The 22,810-nt window shown below is 45.7% G+C and overlaps 1 protein-coding gene across 22 annotated transcripts in view; it reads left to right on the top strand.

Annotated features, from left to right (window-relative positions):
- The window catches only part of ZBTB7C (zinc finger and BTB domain containing 7C), a 388,369-nt gene that overhangs the window by 218,479 nt on the left and 147,080 nt on the right, over positions 1 to 22,810 (top strand). For all 22 annotated transcript variants that reach the window (XM_035270999.3, XM_054244168.2, XM_035270993.3 and 19 more), the window contains one exon: positions 16,353 to 16,414. The gene's annotated coding sequence lies outside the window, so the exon portion shown is untranslated. The remainder of the gene's footprint in view (positions 1 to 16,352; positions 16,415 to 22,810) is intronic.

Genomic DNA, 22,810 nt, shown 5'->3' with positions numbered 1-22,810 from the left:
AACCTGCCCCTACTGAGGTACACTCCCATTGTGATGCAGCCTGCCGTTGCCGAAGCAACCCGCCACAAAAGAGACAATCCACTGCAGGGCATAGCCCGTGGCAGCAGGGCGGAGGCCGCAGCAGCCAGGCAGAGCCTGCAGCAACAGGGTGGACCTCACACCAGCAGGGCAGAGCCTTGGCAGGCAAATAGTGACTAGACTGCCTCCTAGCTGGGCAGGACAGCACAACGGACACTCACAAAGAAAACCCCAACTCCCCAAGTCAGAGCATCTGAGAAAAAAAGCGTTTTTTTTTTTATGTGTTCTGCTGCAGCAGAATTAAATGTAGCAGCCTAACAGCCCTGAATGAACAACAGAGCTTACAGATCAGCACTTGAGCTCCTATAAAGTACAGACTGTCTCCTCAAGCAGCTCCCTGACCCCTCTATATCCAGAAGACTGACATTTGGCAGGCATCATTCTGGGACAAAGATAGCAGAAAAAGAAACGGGTAGCATCCCTCACTGTTCCGCAGTTGCTATAGGTGCACCCCAGACAAGCAGGGCCTGGAGTGACCTCAGCAGTCATACAGTGGAGGGGCTAGACTGGTAGAAGGAAAACCAAGTAACAGAAATACTTCATCATCAACAATCTGGGCATCCACTCAGAGACCCAATCGAAAAGTCAGCAACTACTCAGATGACAGGTGGATAAATCCACAAAGATAGGAAGAAACCAGTGCAAAAAGGAGGAAAACACCCGAAACCAGAACACCTCAACTCCTACAAAGGACCAAAACTCCTCACCAGCAAGGGAGCAAAGCTGGACGGAGAATGACTGTGACAAAATGATGGAATTAGACTTCAGAAGGTGTATAATGAGAAACTTTTGTGAGCTAAAAGAACATGTTTTAAATCAATGCAAAGAAACTAAGAACCTTGAAAAAAGATTCGAGGAAATGATAACAAGAATGGATAACTTAGAGAGGAATATGAATGAATTGAAGGAGCTGAAAAACACAATACGAGAACTTCGCAAAGCATGCACAAGTTTCAACAGCCGAATTGACCAAGCAGAAGAAAGAATATCAGAAGTCGAAGATCAACTCAATGAAATAAAACGAGAAACCAAGATTAGAGAAAAAAGCACAAAAAGGAATGAACAAAGTCTCCAAGAAATGTGGGACTATGTGAAGAGACCTAACCTACGTTTGATAGGTGTACCAGAATGTGATGAAGAGAATGAATCCAAGCTGGAAAATACTCTTCAGGATATTATCCAGGAAAATTTCCCCCACCTAGCAAGGCAGGCCAACACTCAAATATAGGAAATACAGAGAACACCACAAAGATATTCCACAAGAAGAGCAACCCCAAGGCACATAATCGTCACATTCACCAGGGTTGAAATAAAGGAGAAAATACTAAGGGCAGCCAGAGAGAAAGATTGGGTCACCCACAAAGGGAAGCCCATCAGACTCACAGCAGATCTCTCAGCAGAAACTCTACAAGCCAGAAGAGAATGGGGGCCAATATTCAACAACCTTAAAGAAAAGAACTTTCAACCCAGAATTTCATATCCAGCCAAACTGAGCTTCATAAGTGAAGGAAAAATAAAATCCTTTGTGAACAAGCAAATACTCAGAGATTTTGTCACCACCAGGCCTGCTTTACAAGAGCTCCTGAAAGAGGCACTACGCATAGAAAGGATCAACCAGTACCAGCCATTCCAAAATCACACTAAATGCTAAAGAGCATCAACATAATGAAGAATCTACATCAACTAACGGGCAAAGCAGCCAACTAGCATCAAAATGGCAGTATCAAATTCACACATAACAATATTAACCCTAAATGTAAATGGACTAAATGCACCAATCAAAAGACACAGACTAGCAAATTGGATAAAAAAACAAAACCCATCAGTGTGCTGTATCCAGGAAACCCATCTCACATGCAAGGATACAAAAAGGCTCAAAATAAAGGGACGGAGGAAGATTTACCAAATGGAGAGCAAAAAAAAGCAGGAGTCAGTGGCTCAAGCCTATAATCCCAGCACTCTGGGAGGCCAAGGCAGGTGGATCATGAGGTCAAGAGATTGAGACCTTCTTGGTCAACATGGTGAGACCCCGTCTCTACTAAAAATACAAAAAATTAGCTGGGCATGGTGGCACGTGCCTGTAATCCCAGCTACTTGGGAGGCTGAGGCAGGAGAACTGCTTGAACCCAAGAGGCGGAGGTGGTGGTGAGCCAAGATTGCACCATTGCACTCCAGCCTGGGTCAGAAGAGCGAAACTCAGTCGCAAAAAAAAAAAAAAAAAAAAAGCAGGAGTTGCAATTCTCATCTCGGATAAAATAGACTTTAAAGCAACAAAGATCAAAAGAGACAAAGAAGGCCATTACATAATGGTAAAAGGATCAATACAACAAGAAGAGCTAACAGTCCTAAACATATATGGACCCAATACAGGAGCACCCAGATACATAAGGCAAGTTCTTAATGACTTAGAAAGAGACTTAGACTCCCACACAATAGTAGTGGGAGATTTTAACACTCCACTGTCAATAATAGATCAACCAGACAGAAAATCAACAAGGATATCCAGGGCTTGAACTCAGACCTGGAGCAAGCAAACCTGATAGGCATTTACAGAACTCTCCACCCCAAATCCACAGAATATACATTCTTCTCAGCAACACATCACATCTACTCTAAAATTGACCACATAATTGGAAGTAAAGCACTCCTCAGCAAATGCAAAACAACTGAAATCATAACAAACAGTCTCTCAGACCATAGTGCAATCAAGTTAGAACTCAGAATTCAGAAACCAACCCAGAACCACACAGCTTCATGGAAACTGAACAACTGGCTCTTGAATGTTGACTGGATAAACAATGAAATGAAGGCAGAAATAAAGAAGTTCTTCGAAACCAATGAGAATGAAGACACAACATGCCAGAATCTCTGGGACACATTTAAAGCAGTCTCTAGTGGAAAATATATAGCAATAAGTGCCCATACGAGGAGAATGGAGAGATCCAAAATTGACACCCTATCATCAAAATTGAAAGTGCTAGAGGAGCAAGATCAAAAAACTCAAAACCTAGCAGAAGACTAGAAATAACTAAGATCAGAGCTGAACTGAAGGAGATTGAGACACGAAAAACCCGTCAAAAAATCAATAAATCCAAGAGCTGGTTTTTGAAAAGATCAACAAAATAGACAGACCACTAGCCAGATTGATTAAAAATAAAAGAGAGAACAACCAAATAGATGCAATAAAAAATGATAAAGGGGAAATCACCACAGATTCCACAGAAATTCAAACCATCATCAGAGAATATTACAAACAACTCTATGCACATAAACTAGTAAACCTGGAAGAAATGAATAAATTCCTGGACTCCTGTGTCCTCCCAAGCCTAAACCAGGAGGAAGCTGAAACTATGAATAGACCAATAACAAGGTCAGAAGTCGAAGCAGCAATTGAGAGCCTACCACACAAAAAAAGCCCAGGTCCAGCTGCGTTCACAGCCGAATTCTACCAGACACATGAAGAGGAGCTGGTGCCATTCCTTCTGAAACTATTCCAAATAATCCAAAAAGAGGGAATCCTTCCCAAATCATTTTATGAGACCAACATCATCCTGATACCAAAACCCGGCAGAGACCCAACAAGAAAAGAAAACTTCAGGCCAATATCCATGATGAACATAGATGCAAAAATCTTCAATAAAATACTGGCAAGCCAATTGCAACAGCAAATCAAAAAACTTATCCATCATGATCAAGTAGGATTCATCCCAGGGATGCAAGGCTGGTTCAACATATGCAAGTCTATAAACGTAATTCACCACATAAACAGAACCAAAAACAAAAACCACATGATTATCTCAATTGACGCAGGGAAGGCATTTGACAAAATTCAACAGCCCTTTATGCTAAAAACCTTCAATAAACTCTGTATCAGTGGAACGTATCTCAAAGTAATAAAAGCTATTTACGACAAACCAACAGCCAATATCATACTGAATGGGCAAAACCTGGAAGCATTCCCTTTGAAATTCGGCACTAGACAAGGATGCCCTCTTTCACCACTCCTATTCAATATAGTACCAGAAGTTCTAGCCAGAGCAATCAGGCAAGAAAAAGAAATAAAGGGTATTCAAATAGCAAAGGTGGAAGCCAAATTGTCTCTATTTGCAGACAAGATGATAGTATACCTAGAAGACCCCATTGCCTCAGCCCAAAAACTCCTGAAACTGATAAGCAGCTTCAGCAAAGTCTCAGGATACAAAATTAATGTGCAAAAATCACAAGCATTCCTCTACACCATAGACTTCAAGAGAGCTAAATCAAGAACGAACTGCCATTCACAATTGCTACAAACAGAATAAAATACCTAGGAACACAACTCACAAGGAATGTAAGGGACCTCTTCAAGGAAAACTACAAACCACTGCTCAATGAAATAAGAGAGGACACAAACACATGGAGAAACATTCCATGTTCATGGTTAGGAAGAATTAGTATCATGAAAATGGCTATACTGCCCAAAGTAATTTACCGAATCAATGCTATCCCCATCAAGCTACCATTGACTTTCTTCACAGAACTGGAAAAAACCACCATGAATTTCATATGGAACCAAAAGAGAGCCCGCATAGCCAAGTCAATTCTAAGCAAAAAGAATACAGTGGGGGGCATCACACTACCAGATTTCAAACTATATTACAAGCCTACAGTAATTAAAACAGCATGGTACTGGTACCAAAACAGAGATATAGACCAATGGAACAAAACAGAGGCATCGGAGGCAACACAACATATCTACAACCATACAATCTTTGATAAACCTGACAAAAACAAGCATTGGGGAAAGGATTCCCTGTTTAATAAATGGTGTTGGGAAAACTGGCTAGCCGTGTGCAGAAAGCAGAAACTGGACCCCTTCCTGACACCTTACACTAAAATTAACTCCAGATGGATTAAACACTTAAGCATAAGACCTGGCACCATAAAAACCCTAGAAGAAAATTTAGGCAAAACTATCCAGGACATAGGAGTAGGCAAGGACTTCATGAACAAAACACCAAAAGCATTGGCAACAAAAGCCAAAATAGACAAATGGGACCTAATCAAACTCCACAGCTTCTGCACGGCAAAAGAAACAGTCACTAGAGTGAATCGGCAACCAACAGAATGGGAAAAATTTTTTGCAGTTTACCCATCTGACAAAGGGCTGATATCCAGAATTTACAAAGAACTCAAACAGATTTACAGGAAAAAAACAAACAAGCCCATTCAAAAATGGGCAAAGGATATGAACAGACACTTTACAAAAGAAGACATATATGAGGCCAACAATCATATGAAAAAATGCTCATCATCACTGGTCATTAGAGAGATGCAAATCAAAACCACATTGAGATACCATCTCACGCCAGTTAGAATGGCGATCATTAAAAAATCTGGAGACAACAGATGCTGGAGAGGATGTGGAGAAATAGGAACACTTTTACACTGTTGGTGGGAGTGTAAATTAGTTCAACCATTGTGGAAGACAGTGTGCAATTCCTCAAGGCCTTAGAAATAGAAATTTCATTTGACCCAGCAATCCCATTACTGGGTATATATCCAAAGGACTATAAATCGTTCTACTATAAGGACACATGCACACGAATGTTCATTGCAGCACTGTTTACAATAGCAAAGACCTGGAACCAACCCAAATGCCCATTGATGATAGACTGGATTGGGAAAATGTGGTACATATACACCATGGAATATTATGCAGCAATCAGAAATGATGAGTTCGTGTCATTTGTAGGGACATGGATGAATCTGGAGAACATCATTCTCAGCAAACTGACACAAGAACAGAAAATGAAATACTGCATATTCTCACTCATAGGCGGGTGATGAAAAATGAGAACACATGGACACAGGGAGGGGAGTACTAAACACTGGGGTCTATTGGGGGGAAACGGGGAGGGCCAGCGGGGGGTGGGAGCTGGGGAGGGATAGCCTGGGGAGAAATACCAAATGTGGGTGAAGGGGAGAAAGGAAGCAAAACACACTGCCATGTGTGTACCTATGCAACTGTCTTGCATGTTCTGCACATGTACCCTAAAACCTAAAATGCAATAAAAAATTTAAAAAAAAAAGAAATATGTCAGTGAAGAACAGGAGAAAATCAAGAGCTGTTATCTCTGGGAATTGGGACTCAGTGTGGAGAGGGCTGGAGCAGGGGCTGCTATTTTTCATTGCTGGGCTTTTATTATTTTAGATTTTTTTAAACCATGTATATTTATCAGTTTTATTTTTAAAAGTTAGCCAATTAAAAACAATAAAAATAATGTATTGGCTTAGGTAAATGAAAGTTTAGAGGCAGGATGATCTTCAGGAGCGGTTTGATCTGGTCGCTGGTTCCATTTTCAGCTCAGCACTGCTCACCAGACTTCTTATGGTAACAAAACAGCTATAGCAGCTCCAGGCCTTGCATGCACCTTCCACATCTCCAATGATGAACCATCTTCCCTGGAAGTCCCCAGCAAACAACTCCTTGCATCTTATGTGACAGAATTTGGTCTAGTTACCATGGCCAGGGAAGAGAGCTGAGCTGATTGGCTTAGCTCAACCATGACCCACCCCTGAAACACATCGGCTGTGGGGAGCAGGTAGTAATCTGAAAGGAAGTTAGCTTTCTCTTACCAAGAGGAAGGCTGAATGGATGGTGGATGGTTCAAAATGGCAAATGTTCACTACAAATATGTTCTTCTGAAGGGCATTTTCCTTCTTCTCTTCATGAGTTGCAGATGCCTGCTAACACTGTACTTATGATTGGTTGGTTGGTTGGTTTGATGACATTTGGGTTAAATGTTCACTTTTGCTGTATGTGACCCATCGGGCTGGGTCTAGAAAAAAAAAAGTTTCAGAAGGGAATTTAAAAGAGGAGAGCATCCCACACAACATAAAGGATTTTGTAACGTGAAGAATGAGAGTTGGGTCCACGGCCATGTTTTCTTAGGGGGACATGTGCACAGCTGTGACACAATTGGACATAAATCTAGGCTCAGGAAGATGGTGTGATTGAGAGATTCCTTGACGTGGCTCTGACCCCCAAATCCTTCCCCAAGCAACCTACTGCAGATGCTTGAAATTACATCATTAGAAATTCACCTCTGTAAGAAGTTTCTGTCACCTCTAGGAGAGTGGTGCCTTTGGCTATTGTCTGCTACTAAAGCTGTAAAGTTAGTTTGCCAAATCCTTCCTAGGTAGCTGCAATGGGAGGAAGTCTTAGGCGGGGATGCAGGGAAGGGAACTGTATCTGGAGAGGTACAGCCCACTCCTCACAGGGTGGACTAGGGAAGCAGCAGCTCCAGGGGACCAAAGTGGGCATGCCAGCATCAGGTCTTTAGTCTCTGGAGAAGTAACCCTCCTAGCTCTGGATAAGGGGGGCCCTTAAACTGCAATTAACTGTCTCGCCAAATTTACCAGCTTTCCCCATTCCCTCTGACTGATACTCACAGCTAGAGAAACACTTGGGACAGGAAGGCTTCTGTCCAAAATGTCCACCATGCCTGCTCCCACCAGCTGAGCAAAATGCTTTCCTGGAGGCAGCTGGGCTTTGTTCCCAAACCTGTTTATGCCAGTGGACCTTGCTATTGTAATTACGCAATTTAATTAAACATTATACAAGCCAATTAAATACTGTTGCAAAGAAAAGAAGAAAGTATTTCTATGAAAACTAAGTTGAAGCTTTGGAAAGACTCACAGAAACATTTTTGAGTCATTTCGAGACATTTTTTTAAATGCTGTTGAGTTAGGTGTGGGTGAAACAACTACGGAAGGTTGGGGAAATATTAAAAAAATCTAGAGAGACTTTCTACACTGAAATTATTTTGTAAACATATTTAATTTGTCATTCAACTGGAAAAAAATCCCTGAAACTAAGAATTGTAGGCAATTGCCATATGTATTAGTCTGTTCTCACACTGCTAGTAAAGATATATCCAAGACTTGGAATTTATAAAGAAAAAGGTTTAATGGACTCACAGTTCCACATGGCTGGGGAGGCCCCACAATCATGGCAGAAGGCAGAGTAATGTCATACATGGCAGCAGATAAGAGAACGCGTACAGGGGAACCCCCGTTTATAAAACCATCAGATCTCATGAGACGTATTCACTATCATGAGAGCAGCAGCAGGGGAAATCCACCCCCAGGTTCAATTGCCTCCCACCAGGTCCCCCCACGGCATGTGGAGATTATGGGAGCTACAGTTCAAGATGAAATTTGGGAGGGGACACAGTCAAACCCTATTACCATATGAGTATGATTTATGTTAGAAATAAAAATAGAAACAATTTACCAAAAGATAGAAAGTTAAAATACCTTAATGTTACATCGAAAGTTTGGTGAATGAATATACAAGTATATATTAAAGGTTAAAATCTTCCAGTTAGCTAACTAGTCCAGTCAGCTAAGAGGACCTCTACCATAGTATGTTTGCTGGGGCTTTAGCTCCTAGAAACTCACTCCCACATTTCTCCAAATCAGAGTCTGGTGTGCAGAGATTACATTTTTGGGCCACGGATGCTTAGTTGGCTGGATTTCCCAGAGCTGGCAAAATTGGGAGTAGCCAAGGGGAAGCAGGGATGGGGATGACTTCAGCCTGAGCCAGTCCCTCTGCCCCCTCCCAGATGTGTCTCTGCAGGCCCTGAACAAAATGCTGCACTTCAGCCCCCTCTCACCCTCCCCTGTTCTCCATTCCCTGCAGCTATCCAAAGACTCAAGCCCAGAGTCAGCTGGCAGGTGTTTAGGGTTCCTCAGCTGCCCTCCTGGCAGCATTTCCTGGTCCTCTCCGCACATGCCATCCGTTCCAGCCAGACCTGGTGACTTGCTGCCCTGGTGATGCTGGGCCTGTTCCTGCCTCTGCAGCATTGCTAAGAGTCTCCCCTTTCTAGAGTGCCCTTCACCCCTATCTCTCAAGGAAATCCTCCCCATCCCTCAAGCCTCTGCTTACTCTGCTGCCCCCAGGAGCCCTCTCTAATGATCTCCTGAGCTCACTGGGCATGATCACCTTGCTGCGCTTAGTTCTCAGTAGGGTTCACTGACCTAAGCACTCCTCCCCCAGCTAAGAAAATAGAGTCCTTCTTTAGCCCCTTTCTAGATTTTAGACAACCCCACCCAGTATCACCACTCAGCATGGTTGCATGGATTTCACTTCAGATTTCTCCTGCAATGGACAGAGAGCTGCAGGATGACTTATAAGCTGATATGAGAGACCCTGGCTGTCTGGTCAGGGGGTGGGGTGGGGAAGGAGAAGGAAGTGGGGGATGGGAGGTGGGGCTGGCCAGCATCACCTTCTCAGTAGCTGTCTGCTGGCAGCCCTTGCTCACATTCGCCCAGCCCCAGGAATACTTCCCTGAGTCTAGAAAAAATAGTGTTTGTGAGTGAGCAGAGGGCCCAGATTGGGCAGCCAGAGGAGGGAGATGAGGCCTTTGTTCCTTGGGCAGGCCCATCTGCCCTCCCCTCCCCTGGCCCAGGCCCCACTGTTGGCCTTGGCTCTGGACTCAGCCCTCCCTCTTTCTCAGGGCTATTTTAAGATTCTAGGCCAAGGTCACAGAAATGTGGACTTCTAAGGGGCTGTCACCCCAGAGCAATAACTGAAGGAGGATTCCATTCTCCCAGCCACACAGACACACCCTCACTGAATCTCTCTGAATCACACCATGGCTTCATATCCTGCTGGCTAGGTGGCATGGAGTAGACACCACCTGACCCTCCATAAATGCTTGCTGGGCTTCCCAGAGGCACTCCCATGATGGGTCCCTAGATAAAGGGGCTTCGTTCTGCTTCCGTCTCCATGCTGATGAGGCAGGATGCTCAGAGATGACCCATACACCTGCCACCTCATTTCAGTGGATCCTGGCCTCTCCACTGCTGTTCCCTGCAGGAGCTGGTGAGTGTCCCTCCTGCTGGGGAGGAGAGCAGAGCAGAGCAGGTACAGCCAGAGGAGCTGCCTCTGAGATACCCTCTCACAGCTGCGCTAAGTGTCCCTATTACAAACACAAGGTCTCTCCTCTGGCCTGTTCCTTCTACCTGAATTCTGCTATTCATTTTGTTCATCAAGCACCCTGTTGGGAGGTTGGGTAAGGGACGTATAATCAGATTTGTTTGATAGGGGAGCAAGAGCCATGCAAATAATTACTATTTAATTCAATACTTGTTTATTGAACACCTACTATGTCTGGTGTTGGGAGTGTAGGGGATAGGAAAAGGCTGGGCAGAGTCTAGCTTCTAGGCCTGCAAGGAGGGAACTAAATCTATTATAGACCCCACTTCTGGAAGTCAGGGAGGGTGTGCCTGGCCAGGGGTGGATGCTCAGAAAGAGAGAATTAAGACTAGAATCACTGCCCAATTGCCAGAGGCATCCAGGTTGTTGGGGTGGGGTGCCCAGCCCTGTTTGCACCACCAGCTGGAGGCCCTACTGGCCTCGCCACTCGACTTTCTCACACTGTCTCTAACATTTTGGCCAGACACCATTACACTTCAAGTTGGAAGGATGACACAGGTCTCACAGTCTTCCTCCAAGTCCCCAGCATGGGTCCTGGGAGTCCAGTGGGGACTTGGTGATACCCTGTACTGATTGGCCCTGAGCATTGTGTTTTAAAATGGTTGATTTTTTTTTTTTTAATTAAGAAACTTTGCTTTTTAGAGCAGTTTTAACTTTATAGAGAAATTGAGCAGAAAGTACAAAGAGTCCTTACAACATATCCCTTTGCAGTACTGTTCCTCACCCTGTTTCTCCTATGATTGCCACCTGGCACTAATGTGGCACATAATCAATGAAGCAACATTGATATATTGTTATGAACTAAAGTCCATCATCCACTGGGTGCAGTGGCTCCCACCTGTAATCCCAGCACTTTGGGAGGCCAAGGCGGATCACGTGAGGTCAGGAGTTCATGACCAGCCTGGCCAATATGGTGAAACCCCGTCTCTACTAAAAATACAAAAATTAGCCAGGTGTGGTAGTGCATGCCTATAGTCCTAGCTACTTAGGAGGCTGAGGCAGGAGAATTGCTTGAACCCAGAAGATAGAGGTTGCAGTGAGCTGGTATTGCGCTATTGCACTCCAGCCTGGGTGACAAAGCAAGACTCCATCTCAAAAAATAAAAAATGAAAGTCCATCATCTACCGTTTACACTAGAGTTCACTCTCCGTATTGTACCATTTTATGGGTTTTGACAAATGCATAATGTCATCTCTGCACCTTTACAGTGTCATGCAGAATAGTTCCACTGCCTTCAAAATCCTCTGTGCTCTGTCTATTCATCCCTTCCTCCCCCTACCCCTGGCAACCACTGATCTTTTTACTGTTGCCATACTTGTGCCTTTCCCAGAATGTCATATAGTTGGAATCAGACGGTATGTAGCCTTTTGAAGTGCCTTCTTTCACTTGCTTTCATGTTCTTTAGTAATATGAGTTTAAGTTTCCTCCATGTCTTTCTGTGGCTTGATAGCTCCTTTCTTTTTATTGCTGAATTATATTCTGTTGTCTGGATGTTCCACCATTTATTTATCCACTCAGCTACTGAAGGACAGCCTGGTTCCTTCTGGTCATTGGCAATTAAGAATAAAGCTGCTATAAACATTTGTATGCAGGTGTTCGTGGGGATATAAGTTTTCGGATTGCTTGGTAAATGCCTGAGAGTGTGACTGCTGAAGTCTATGTAAGCTTGCGTTTAGCTTCGTAGAGAACTGCCAAACCGTCTTCCACAGTGGCTACACCGTTTTGCCTTCCCAGGGTGGTTGATGTTAATATTGGTGATAAAGCAAACCGCAACTCATCACAGAGAGCCTCTGAAGGATCCTGGGTGGAGCATCTACTGCCTCCCCGTCACTGCAGACTCTCTGCTGACCTAGGGAGGCCTCTCAGGATGGAGGCTGGCCCGCCTGCTCTGAAAGCTCAGCACAGCAGGCCTCTTCTCACCAAGCGCTGGGCTCCTGCTAGCCCCAGAAATACTTTCCCCAGGAACGCGGTCAGCTCTCGTGTATGTGCCAGCCCCATGCGAGGCACTGAGGACTGAACAGCAAGCTTAGTGCTCAGTGTCCTTACCTGCCACCATGTAGCTCACCTCCCAGGGAAAAGCCAGCCTTGCTGGCCCCAGATGAGGTCCTGCACCAAGTGTCTCTCCTTGTTCTCTTACTTAATTATTGCTTCAACCTTGTGAAGTAGGAAGTAGGTTGCATTATTATGCCTCTTTTGCTGGTAAAAATCTGATGCAGAGAGAAGTTAAGTCACTCACCCAATGTCACACAGCTGGTCAATGGCAGGGCAAGGCTGGCTCTGAACCACCAGGCATTATGGCCTCCTGGGAGCTACAGACTCTGCCACAGGGCCCATGACCTGGCCGTCCTCTCAGCCACAGCCACTCACTTCAAGGCGGCCATGTGCTCATCTTCCAGCAGGTGGAAGATGAGTGTAGGGGCATGAGTGTTTGTGGCCACACATTCACAGACAGATACTGCACTCCTACCTTCCCAGAGTCTTCCCACACCCAAGGCAGAGAGAAGGATTGATGACAGGGAGAGAAAGGGATGTCGGGAAAAGCCTTGGCCCACAACCCTCTGGCCAGGGTGCGTTTCTTCCCCACAACAGCAGGCTTGAGCCAGAGCCCCTCCACTCTACTCCCTGAATGCTGCTTCTGTTTCTCACCTTCGGGAAGAGCCAGGAGCATCTGTCTCGCAGAGGCCAGCCCCTGACAGACAGCACCGGCTGGTCACCGAGCCAGAGACTGGAGAGACAGAGCTTGGATGATGCCCTCCTGCCCTTTTCCAGCCATTTTTGGAGATTGAAGAAAACAAGTCATTAGTCTTGAGTATTCCTTAATGATCTAATGAGAGCAAGGCAAGCCACGTAGTCGGGTTTGAGAGCACCCAGGTCAGGGCCTGGGAAGGCACCTGAAATGATTAAGAACCTTGTTCTGGCTGCAGAGGCGTGAACTCGTGCTGTATCTGTCCAGAGGTGAGGGGCACCTGAAAGGTTGGGTGGGGGAGAGGCAGTCACTGCTAACTTGGAAGGTCACTAGCTAATTTCATATTCTTAAAATCGAATCATAATTTTCTTTTTCTAAGTTGGAAGAACCTCTGAGACTACTCCCTTGTTTTGCAGATGGGAAGACAGAGGGATGAGGCTTATTCAGAGCTGCTGTCAGTCTCCTCCTATCTCCCAGGCCTGAAGTTTTTCTTCTTTTTTAATTTTAACATTATTTTTTGAAGCTTAAAGTACAATCCAAGAAAAAAAATCCAGGACATAGAAAAAAATTACCCGTGCTATTTATTCACTCTCACTTGGAGAAGCTGTTAGCTCTAATGACCTTTCCGAATTAATAAAATCTGTAAATGCTCAATTGTTTATTGCACATATTGAGTTATACCTCTAAGTGACTGGAAGAAACTGAACATCTGCCTGGAATATTTAGCTCCAGGGCTCTGCAGCCAGCAGTCATGCTTTGTGCCCTGGGCAGGGGAGCTATGGTTAGAATTCCCTGAGAAAGGAGGCAAGGCAATCCGGCAGCCATGGTGTACTCAGCCCTGAGGTAGAGCCTGTGGTAGACAAAAAATGTTAGCAATAATCGTTGCTCAGGGTTCATTTCAGGGACTTATTAGGAGAGGCCAGATTTTCAGACAGGAACATAAGATGGTACGTAAGCAAGTGACTGATTACCGGCTGCGGCATTTAGAGAAAGTACAAGTGGGAGGGATCTGGAGGCTTAATGAGGGAGGTGGACTTTGATGTGGACCCAGTATAAAGAGTAAGATTAGGTCAGATGCTGGGCATAGGAAGGGGCTTTCTAGACCGGGGGCATGAAGTGAACAAAGGGTAACAATGAGAGTGTCATAGGAGTCCAGGTTCCTGGTGGAGAGAGCAGGCAGGGGACACAGGGATAGGTCTGGTTAAGTGGAAGGAGGCTGAGCTCTGGAAGGTGATGATGGTTTGACTTCAAGAGGCAGGAACAGGAGAATCATGTCTCTCAGTGCTCAGACCCCTCTGTCTGAAGCCACATTGCACAAACATCATGCTTATGAGCCATGGGCTCTGATATAATTTGGCTTTCCCCACTGAAATCTCATCTTGAATTGTAACCCCCATAATTTCCATGTTCTTTGGGAGGGACCCAGTGGGAGATAATTGAACTATGGGGCTGATTTCCCCCATATCATTCTTGTGGTGGCAGGTGAGTTCTCATGAGATCTGATGGTTTTATAAGGGGCTTTTCCTCCTCTTTGCTCTACACTTCTCCTTGCTGCCACTATGTGAAGAAGGACATGTTTGCTTCCCCTTCCACCACGATTGTAAGTTTCCTGAGGCCTCTCCAGCCATGCAGCACTGTGAGTCAGTTAAACCTCTCTCCTTTATAAATTACCCAGTCTCGGGTCTGTCTTTATGAGCAGTGTGAGAACATACCAATACAGGCTTCCTGGCCATCACACTGTTCAGTATATACATCCTTGGGTCCTAGTGAGTCTCCTTGTCAGCTTGTGAATGACACAGGTCACTCTGACTTCTAACATGAAGATGGACAGAAGTCTTCCAGAGAAACAGTGTGGAGGTGTATGCTGTGCTATTGTTGCAGGGGGATTTTTATTTTAACCATCTGTTAAGTGTGTAATTCACTGACATTAAGTGCATTCACACTGTTGTGCAATCATTACCACCATCCATCCTAGAACTTCTTCATCTTCTCAAACGAAACTCTGTCCCCATTAAGCAATAACTACTCATTCTCCTCTCCCCACCCAGCCCCTGGCAACTGCCATTTTACTTCCTGTCTTTATGGATTTGACTTCTCTAGGTAACTCATATAAGTGGAATCATACAGTATTTGTCTTTTGTGACTGGCTTATTTCACTTAGCATGATGTTCTGGAGGTTCATCCATGCTGTAGTGTGTATCTGAATTCCCTTCCACTTTAAGGCTAAATAAAATTCTGCTGTATGTATATACCATGTTTGTTTATCCATTCCTCTCCCAATGGACATTTGGGTTGCCTCCGCCTTTTGGCTGTTGTGAACAATGCTGCTATGAATGTGGATGTACAGATATCTGCCCCAGAGCCTTGCAGGAGGATTGAGCTTTAAAAAAAAAAAAGTGCTTCCAGCTTTCAAATGCTGTGGGCTGATCTGCCGGCCCTCGCTGCTGTAGCTCCACAAGGAACAGCTTGCCAGCTTGCCACTGCCCGCGTGCTGAGACCCCCCTCCCTCAAGCAGAGCTGCACAGTACCCTCTGCCAGGGACACAGATCGAAGCTGGCCTCTCGCACCCACTGCCTTTCCCCATTCCGAGCTAAGCTGCTCAGTCTGTGCTTCAGCCAGTGTCAAGGCCTCTTTGCCTTCACTTCTTATCCTGAAGTGCATCAGTCATGTCGAATTTGTCCCTCGCTGAGGTAGCAAATGCTTTGTCCTCTTGCTTGGTCAGTTCTTTCCCCCACCTTCGAAAATGTATTTAGCCACGATTGTAAAAGCCAAGTAAAGTCACTCACGAGTAGTCTCTCTTCCTGTCTAAGGATCTTCCTACTTCCCTACTCCCTCCAAATATCCACGTATGCATCAGCAGAACTAAAGGGCATCCTGTCTTGAAACATCACTGCCTCTGGGCATTAATTGCCCAGACTCACATTACAACGCATTACAGCGGTGACACACTCAGGCGAAATGCAGGAGAATTCACAGTTCAGGTTAGCGTTGTCATTAACTCAAGTCTTTGGTGTCAACTCTCTCTCCCCCCAAACGTTCCTGCCTGGCCTTACAGTCAACCTCCACGATGCATTTTCTGGCCTTTGTTGGTTTGTGTCAGCTCTTGAACATTATTTAAATGTAGTTTGGGGTCCATGAATGCAATTACCATTGTGTTATTATTCAGAGCCAGATTGTTAAGATGCAGGCAGCTGTACAAGGAGATGCCCTGTGCAGTGAGGTCCAATTTAGGAAGGCCTTCCGAGCTGCACGCGCAGGGTTGCTAGGCAACCCCATGCTACAGAAGTGGAGGCCTCACTCCGGAGTGGGAAGAAGCCAGGGCGCCTTCAGGGAATTGGAGGCAGTGGTCAATCTGAGACTGGCACAGCGCCGGGGAGGGAGAGGGAGGCAGCGTGGGCCAAGCCCATGGGCCTGGAGGGGTGGGATCCTGCGAGGAGCGAGGGGCGCCCACCCAACTAGCACGCGGTGTGCCGAGGGAGGGGAAAGCACTGCGGGGAATGAGAACACAGAGAAGGTTCAGAAGCCTGAGGTCAGCCAGGAAACCGCTGAGGATACCCAGAGCAGATGCTAATATGATTCTCTGTCCCTTTCTTCTCTTTGCAGGAAATGAGCAGATTTGCAGAAAAACTGGTGTCCTGAAATTTAAGACTAAGGCATCGGTGCTTGTGAGTATGAATTTTGCTTTTTTAGTTCTGTGGCTTAACAATGTTCCTGGGAAGTGGGTGGATTTCCCCGTTAGGGGAAAATAACATGACCTGGATGGGATCGGCTTTTCGTTCTTCTTCTGGAGGGTTCCTCCCTCAGGGTGGGGCTGAACCCAGGAATGTAAGGCATTGAGTTGAAGGAGGGTAGTTTGAACCCTGGCTCTGCCCTCTAAGAGGAGAATGTTCCTACTGGCTCATGAAACAGTCACTCCCTTGACTTGATTGCTGTGTAGGAGAGGAGGACTCCTCTAGAAAAAAGAGAGATGTGCATTTTTTTTTATTTGGGTCCACAAACAGTTTGTACAATTCTAAGTTTCCTGCTAGGTTGACCCCCTATTCAGAACAGTAAATTCTCATAGAGGCCGTTTAACAATGAGTTAAACTAAGTGCAATCACAGGAACCAATCTATTAATCCATCTGAGAATGTTATTAATCACCAGGTGCCAGGCATCACAGAGGCTCTGGGAAATCCACGAGAAGGAGCAGGCATAGGCTCTGTTTTGGAGCAGCTTTTAGTCCAGTGTAGGAAGAGAAGACACCTGCACATGAGACAAAGAACTTTATGACAAGGTGTATGCACCAGCTCTGGCTGGCATGGCCTGGGCAGAAATGCTAGGGATGGGAAATGGTTAGGGAAGACTTCCTGGAGAAGGAGAGGTCTGAACTGGGCTGATGGAGAAGGGAAGCCATTGCAGGGAGGAAGGAACAGGGCACATGCCCATGGGGAGGATGGCATAGGCATGGGTCTGAGGGCAGGAGGGGAGAAGATGCTGGTGAGGTTGGACACGGCCAGGTGCTGGAGGGTTTGGCATGACTTCAGGAATGGTCCAGATGCAAAGAATCAGGGTGGAATAAAGGATTCTTCATCTATGTTAATAAAATTTAGTTTCGGCCAGTTTGTCAGCTACTACATGACATGAAAATGGCTGCCTGAATTTTTCACCCAACTTGAGGTTGTATTTGAGATCAGTCTATACACTGAGTAGATTACAGGAAATTTACATTGGAAATCTTCCCTTTGTCTCAGAGAGAGTGAGGGAGACACAAAGAGAAACAGAATGACAGAGAGAGGGGAACCTTCTCCAGACAGCTGTAGTCAAGGGCTACCAGAGCCTTGTGAGGCCCGTAATTGGGTCACATTCTGAGCTCCTGGTGGACAGTCACCAGTACAGCACTCCCAACGACCCACCTGCTTTTTCCCAGAGCCGTTTCTCACACAGGGAGCTCTGAATACTGTGCTCAGGATGAGGGGTGGCTGGGACTTATTTATTTAATGATGATTAATTAATATATGTTCCAAGCAAGCAGGAGAAGTAGCTAGTTCTAAATCTCCATCACAACAGCCAGTATGCACATAGCATGACCAGTTCACAGCACACTTGATGGTATTACCTCAGAGGTGCTTTACAAAGGCTCTGTCAGGTATTCCCATTTTGCAGATGAAGAAACTGAAGCCCAGAACCATTCAATATTTGCTCTAGTCTGCTCTGCTAGTAAGTGGTAGAGTTACCTAAGAAGTTCACACTGACTCCGCTGCACATAACCGGACATCGCTCTGATGATGCAACAGGCCTTTTTGGCTCAGCCCCTGCCTCCTGCTTATTCATCCTGGGGAAGAAGAGTAATTGTTGTGCTGTTCCACGAGGTCTGGTTGTCGGAACCCTGTTTGTTCTGGATGTTCGTGTTTTGCTATTGCTGGCTCTTGTGGGCTGTATGATGTCAGACTGGTGGTCTTCAGTAAGGCAGGAAGGTGGTTAAGGTGCCTTCAAGGAGGAAGGCACCTGGGGCTTGTAGCTCCTGGGACAACCCTCTGAAAAGATGCTGGAGGGTTTCATTTGTGCTACTGGCAACTGACTTAGGTTGGGCTTGCTAGAAGCAGAGCCTGAGACAGGTGTCAGTGGCATGTGATGCAGCCTGGGAAAGCTCTCAGGAAACGCTTGTCAAGGAGGGAGGGAAGCAGGATGGAGAAGCAGGAGCTGAGTGAGAATGTGGTCTCAGGGCAGGTCTCCTTGGATCTGGTCCATGTCAGCTGCACTGCAGTGATGTCTGACTTGGAGGCTGGGGACAGGGCTTGTGCATCCCCTTATTTGGTCAGGAGCTTCCCCAGAGTGTTGCTGGTCGTCCTGCCTCCAAGGCATCACCTCAACCAAGAACAAGGACCCAAGAATGTCATGAGTGAAAACTGTGTGCTACGCTCAGCAGCTGGGGAGTGGGTACCCCCAGCAGGTACAGAGACCTGGGCAGGGCATCAATTGCATTTATTCTCATGCCTGCGATGCCACCATTGTAAAGACAGCCAAATGTCATTTTCACTGACCTGGCAGTAATTCTCATTGCAGTAAGGTTGTATTTTGGGAGTATAGGTATTAAAATGGAAATGAGTGCCAAAGTCTGGTTTTCTCAGTGGAGTGTTTAAAATGCATAAGAACTTTACAAACGTTTTCAAACTCTTTAGAGTTGCTATATAAACAATTGATATGAGAATTGTAAATTATTTTTACTTCTAATTGCAAATAATAATTATTATTTAAAGCAAATTACAGTTTGAGGAACTGCACGACAGCCCCTGGAATTCCCAAATATTTAAAATAACTTAAAATGTCACTAACTTCACTATTTAGTGCAAATGATTGAGGTCTCCTTGCATGTGTTACCTGAGGTGATTTGCATATTATTTAATGACTTACTGAAATATATATTGTTTCCAAAGTGCACTTAGATTTCCCGAATTGTCAGCACCATGTGAGTTTTCACTGTGGTTTCCTTTTATGAAATGATTTGACTAGGATTTGGAGGTACTTTCTCAACACAGGATCTGGTCCAAGACAGAATGGGTTCTTTTGGTGGTAAGTCCCCTCTGGTAGAAGGGGCTGAAACAGTAGCTAGGTCATCTGTCAGCACAGTTACACAGCTGATCCACCCTGCCTGACAGCAGGCTTAGAAGACATCTAAGGTCCTGTCATAGCTGAGTCGCCTCTGTACATCTTCGGTATCATGATGGCCTTTATAGGCCATTTACCTCACTTGAAATCCAGGCGGCGGGGCTCACACTGGGCACTTAACTTCTGAAGTTTGGTCTTGAAGGCTTTGTTCAATGCCTGTATACATTTTCCAAATTGAGCTTATTTTGTAATCTTGTAGGCCTGGAAGATATGTTTTTCTCTTGCAAGCAAGCTCCCTTCTTCCCATTCTCCTTCATGTTTACACTCTTTCTTGGAGGTTACAAGGAAATCTTCCAACTTGTTCATGACCTGTTCCAGCCCCAAGACAGATTTTGGTGGCACCCCCATGAGGCAATGAAAAAAAAATCTCATTTCTGTTCAAGAAATAGAATCATTATCTTGATTGAAATAATATCTTTCCTCAACCTGCAACCAGATAAAGCATCAAATTGGTGGAGTTTCCTTATCACTGCACAGAGTTTACAGGACACAGAATAATGGCCTGTCAGCTGCCTCTCATGGGGTGGGTTCTGTAATACAGGCCCACAGCTCCTGGCCTGGTTTGGATTATGCTGTGTCTGGTGCAATGTAAAATAATTCAATTAATGACAAATATCATTATATTAAAAAAGAAGGTAGCATAGAACCTAAAACAGAATAAGTAACATTGTTTTTATTAGCCGCATCTAACATGCATAGGCAATTGTGGGGGTGACTGAAGGCTACAGATGTTTATATCCTTTTAGGATGTGAGCAGTAAACCCCTAGGCCTGAGCTTCCAAGGCTTTGTGGGGGGAAGGGGGTGACTGGGCTTGAGCAGGTGGACCAGCTCCTGGTTTTGATAGCAAACAGGACAGCCAGAGGCCAGCAAGCCGATATGTTTGGGAAGAAGGCTGAAAGCGCTGTGGGTAGGGAGGCAGGGGGTCTGGATTACAGTCCTGATTCACCGTCACCGTCATGCAGCTTTGGGCTCTTCGAGTCTCAGTCTCCTCTTTGTTCAGAAAGGACAACATGGAGTATGAGGAGAAGAAGGTGAGGCAATGTTTGTGCAAAGCCCATAATACCAGCTGTAACTTTGATCCTTCCTGTCCCTCGTCCACTGAGTGGGGAGGCTCTGCTCCAGCCCAGGCAGGTCTGCCAGGTGGTAATATGCTGACTCCCACAAACATTCTTTTCTTAGGCACCGCTTAGCTCACAACACTCCTGTTTGGAAGGTTTCCTTAGCCTTAGAGAGCAAGGAGGTAGAGTGGAATACGGAACAGCATTAGCTCAGACTCCAGTCCAGTCCAGTCCTCACTATCTGCTTGCCCCATGGCTTGGCCTCAGTTCCCTCTTTTGTGAAAATAAAGGGGTGACTCAGGGATCTCAGGGGCTTACCTTTCTAGGCAGCTACTCTGTGACAGGCACTATTTCAGCCATTTTACAATTATTAATTAACATAATCCCACAACAATCCTGTGCATTAGAAACTTATACTATCTGCTTTTTACAAGGGAAAGTAACAGAGAGGTTAAGTAACTTGTTCAGAGTCACACAGCCAGTAAGTGCTAGAATTAGAATCTGAAGCCCAGCAATCTGGTTAGAAAACTTAAAATGGACTGCATCAGGACTAAATAATACAGGTCAAACAGCCTGGGCTTTCATCAGACCCTAAACCATAATCCTATATTACAGAGAAATAGTAATAATTGCATCTTTGTAATGTTCTAAGAGGCCATAGAGGTTGTTCCTATGCTAGGTGGGAGATTGAATGACATTCTGACCAAGACATGTGATCCTGGTAGCTCAGATCTCTTGCCTTGAATCCCACAAAACTGTGGCTAGCTGTATATACACTGTAGAACATCAAGGTATGCAGGCCCTACCCCCCCACTTACTTGCCCTCATCTGGCCTACCCCCCATCTCCTGGCAGGGCCCTCCTGGGCCCTTGGGGCTGTGCTGTCTGCCAAGACTTCCCCAGAGAAGGAAACCATCCCTTCCAAACACCGCCCATGCCTGCTTCACTTCCCTCTCTCCCCAGTGGTGGTGTAAGTGACATAAAAGCTTCTATCTCCAGAACTTTGTCTTCAAGAGGAGTGCTGGCCTGTCAGTGAGCGTGCCTGATTACCATGGTAATCACCAGCAAATGGTGTGATTTTATAATACATTTCCATCTGAAATGTGAACAGGTGTGCTGGGGAAATCAACATTTATCAACAAGATAGGTCTAGGGAGATTAATATTGAATTTAGGATTGCTCAAGGAAACAAAAGGAAGGAAGAAAAAATTAAATACCTTTCTTGCAGTCCAGGGCCTTCCAGCCTGACTCCTGACCATTTCCCCAACAGATCCTCCTTTTCTGTCCCTCCTGAGATTGTCTTCTGCCCTGGCTTCCAAGCTTGTCATTCACATTCCTCCCGGCCCTTCCCTTTCCTCTCTCCTTCTCAGTGCTTATCCACCTGTCCAATCTCACCAGCCCTGAGAAGCCCTCCTTTGTCCACTCAGCCCCAAGGAATCTGCCTCCTTGACCACCTGCAGCCTCCACATTCCCCATATCCAGTGTTGGAGTCTTTCTCTGCAGCTGGCTGGGAGGCCCCCCAAGTGACGTCCATTCATCTGCTGTATAACTCGGCCACCAGGCACAAGCCTTGCTCAGCCATTCAGGATCACTTATTAGTTGGGGACTCTGGTCCCATCCCCAGTCCTCAGAAAAGACAAGCCTCCACTGAGCTAAGAGCCTCTCTGGTTACCTAGGGGCCCAATTGAAAACATCACCAGGACACCTCTGGGTGGCTCTAGAGCAGAGTGCCACAGCCAGATTGCTTTTTTCCCACTGGAGAAACAATTCTCTGCATTCTTTCCCAAAGTAAAGGCAGCAGGGGCATCCAAGGAAACGGCAAGGCAGTTTTGATCTTTAAGCCTCAGGGTCCCTGGCATTGTCCCCTCTGCCAGCTTCAAAATCACTCCTAGCTCTGGGTATGAGAAGCCACACTCCTGGGACCAGGAGGGGTCTTCCTGCTGCTCCAGGGGCACCCTTGGAGAGGGAGAGGTAGGGCCCAGGCAGGGGAAGCCTTGCCCAGAGGGCCCTGGCACAATGGTGCTCATGATTGGCTCCACTGCTTTGTCCTGGATCTGTCAGTGTCTCACAGAGCAAGAGGAGAACAGAATGGACCTGATAGAGGCTTCCACATGAAAGACCTCCGTCTTCACTTTCAAGTAGACAATGCATCAGGGAAGTTGCCAGACCCGCTCCGATGATACGACAGGCATCAGCTAATATTCTGATTTTAATAGAATGAATAATAAAGAGCCCCAAGTGTCTCTCAGAACTAATTTTGAAGAACATATTCTGCCACATGTCCCTCTAGTTGGATCAGGCTCCCAAAGAGATCATAACAAAAGGTTTAAACCAAAAAAAGAAAGAAAGAAAGGTG

This window comes from Callithrix jacchus, chromosome 13, assembly GCF_049354715.1.
Source record: "Callithrix jacchus isolate 240 chromosome 13, calJac240_pri, whole genome shotgun sequence".
NCBI lineage: Eukaryota > Metazoa > Chordata > Mammalia > Primates > Cebidae > Callithrix > Callithrix jacchus.
This window is presented reverse-complemented; position numbering and strand designations above follow the sequence as displayed.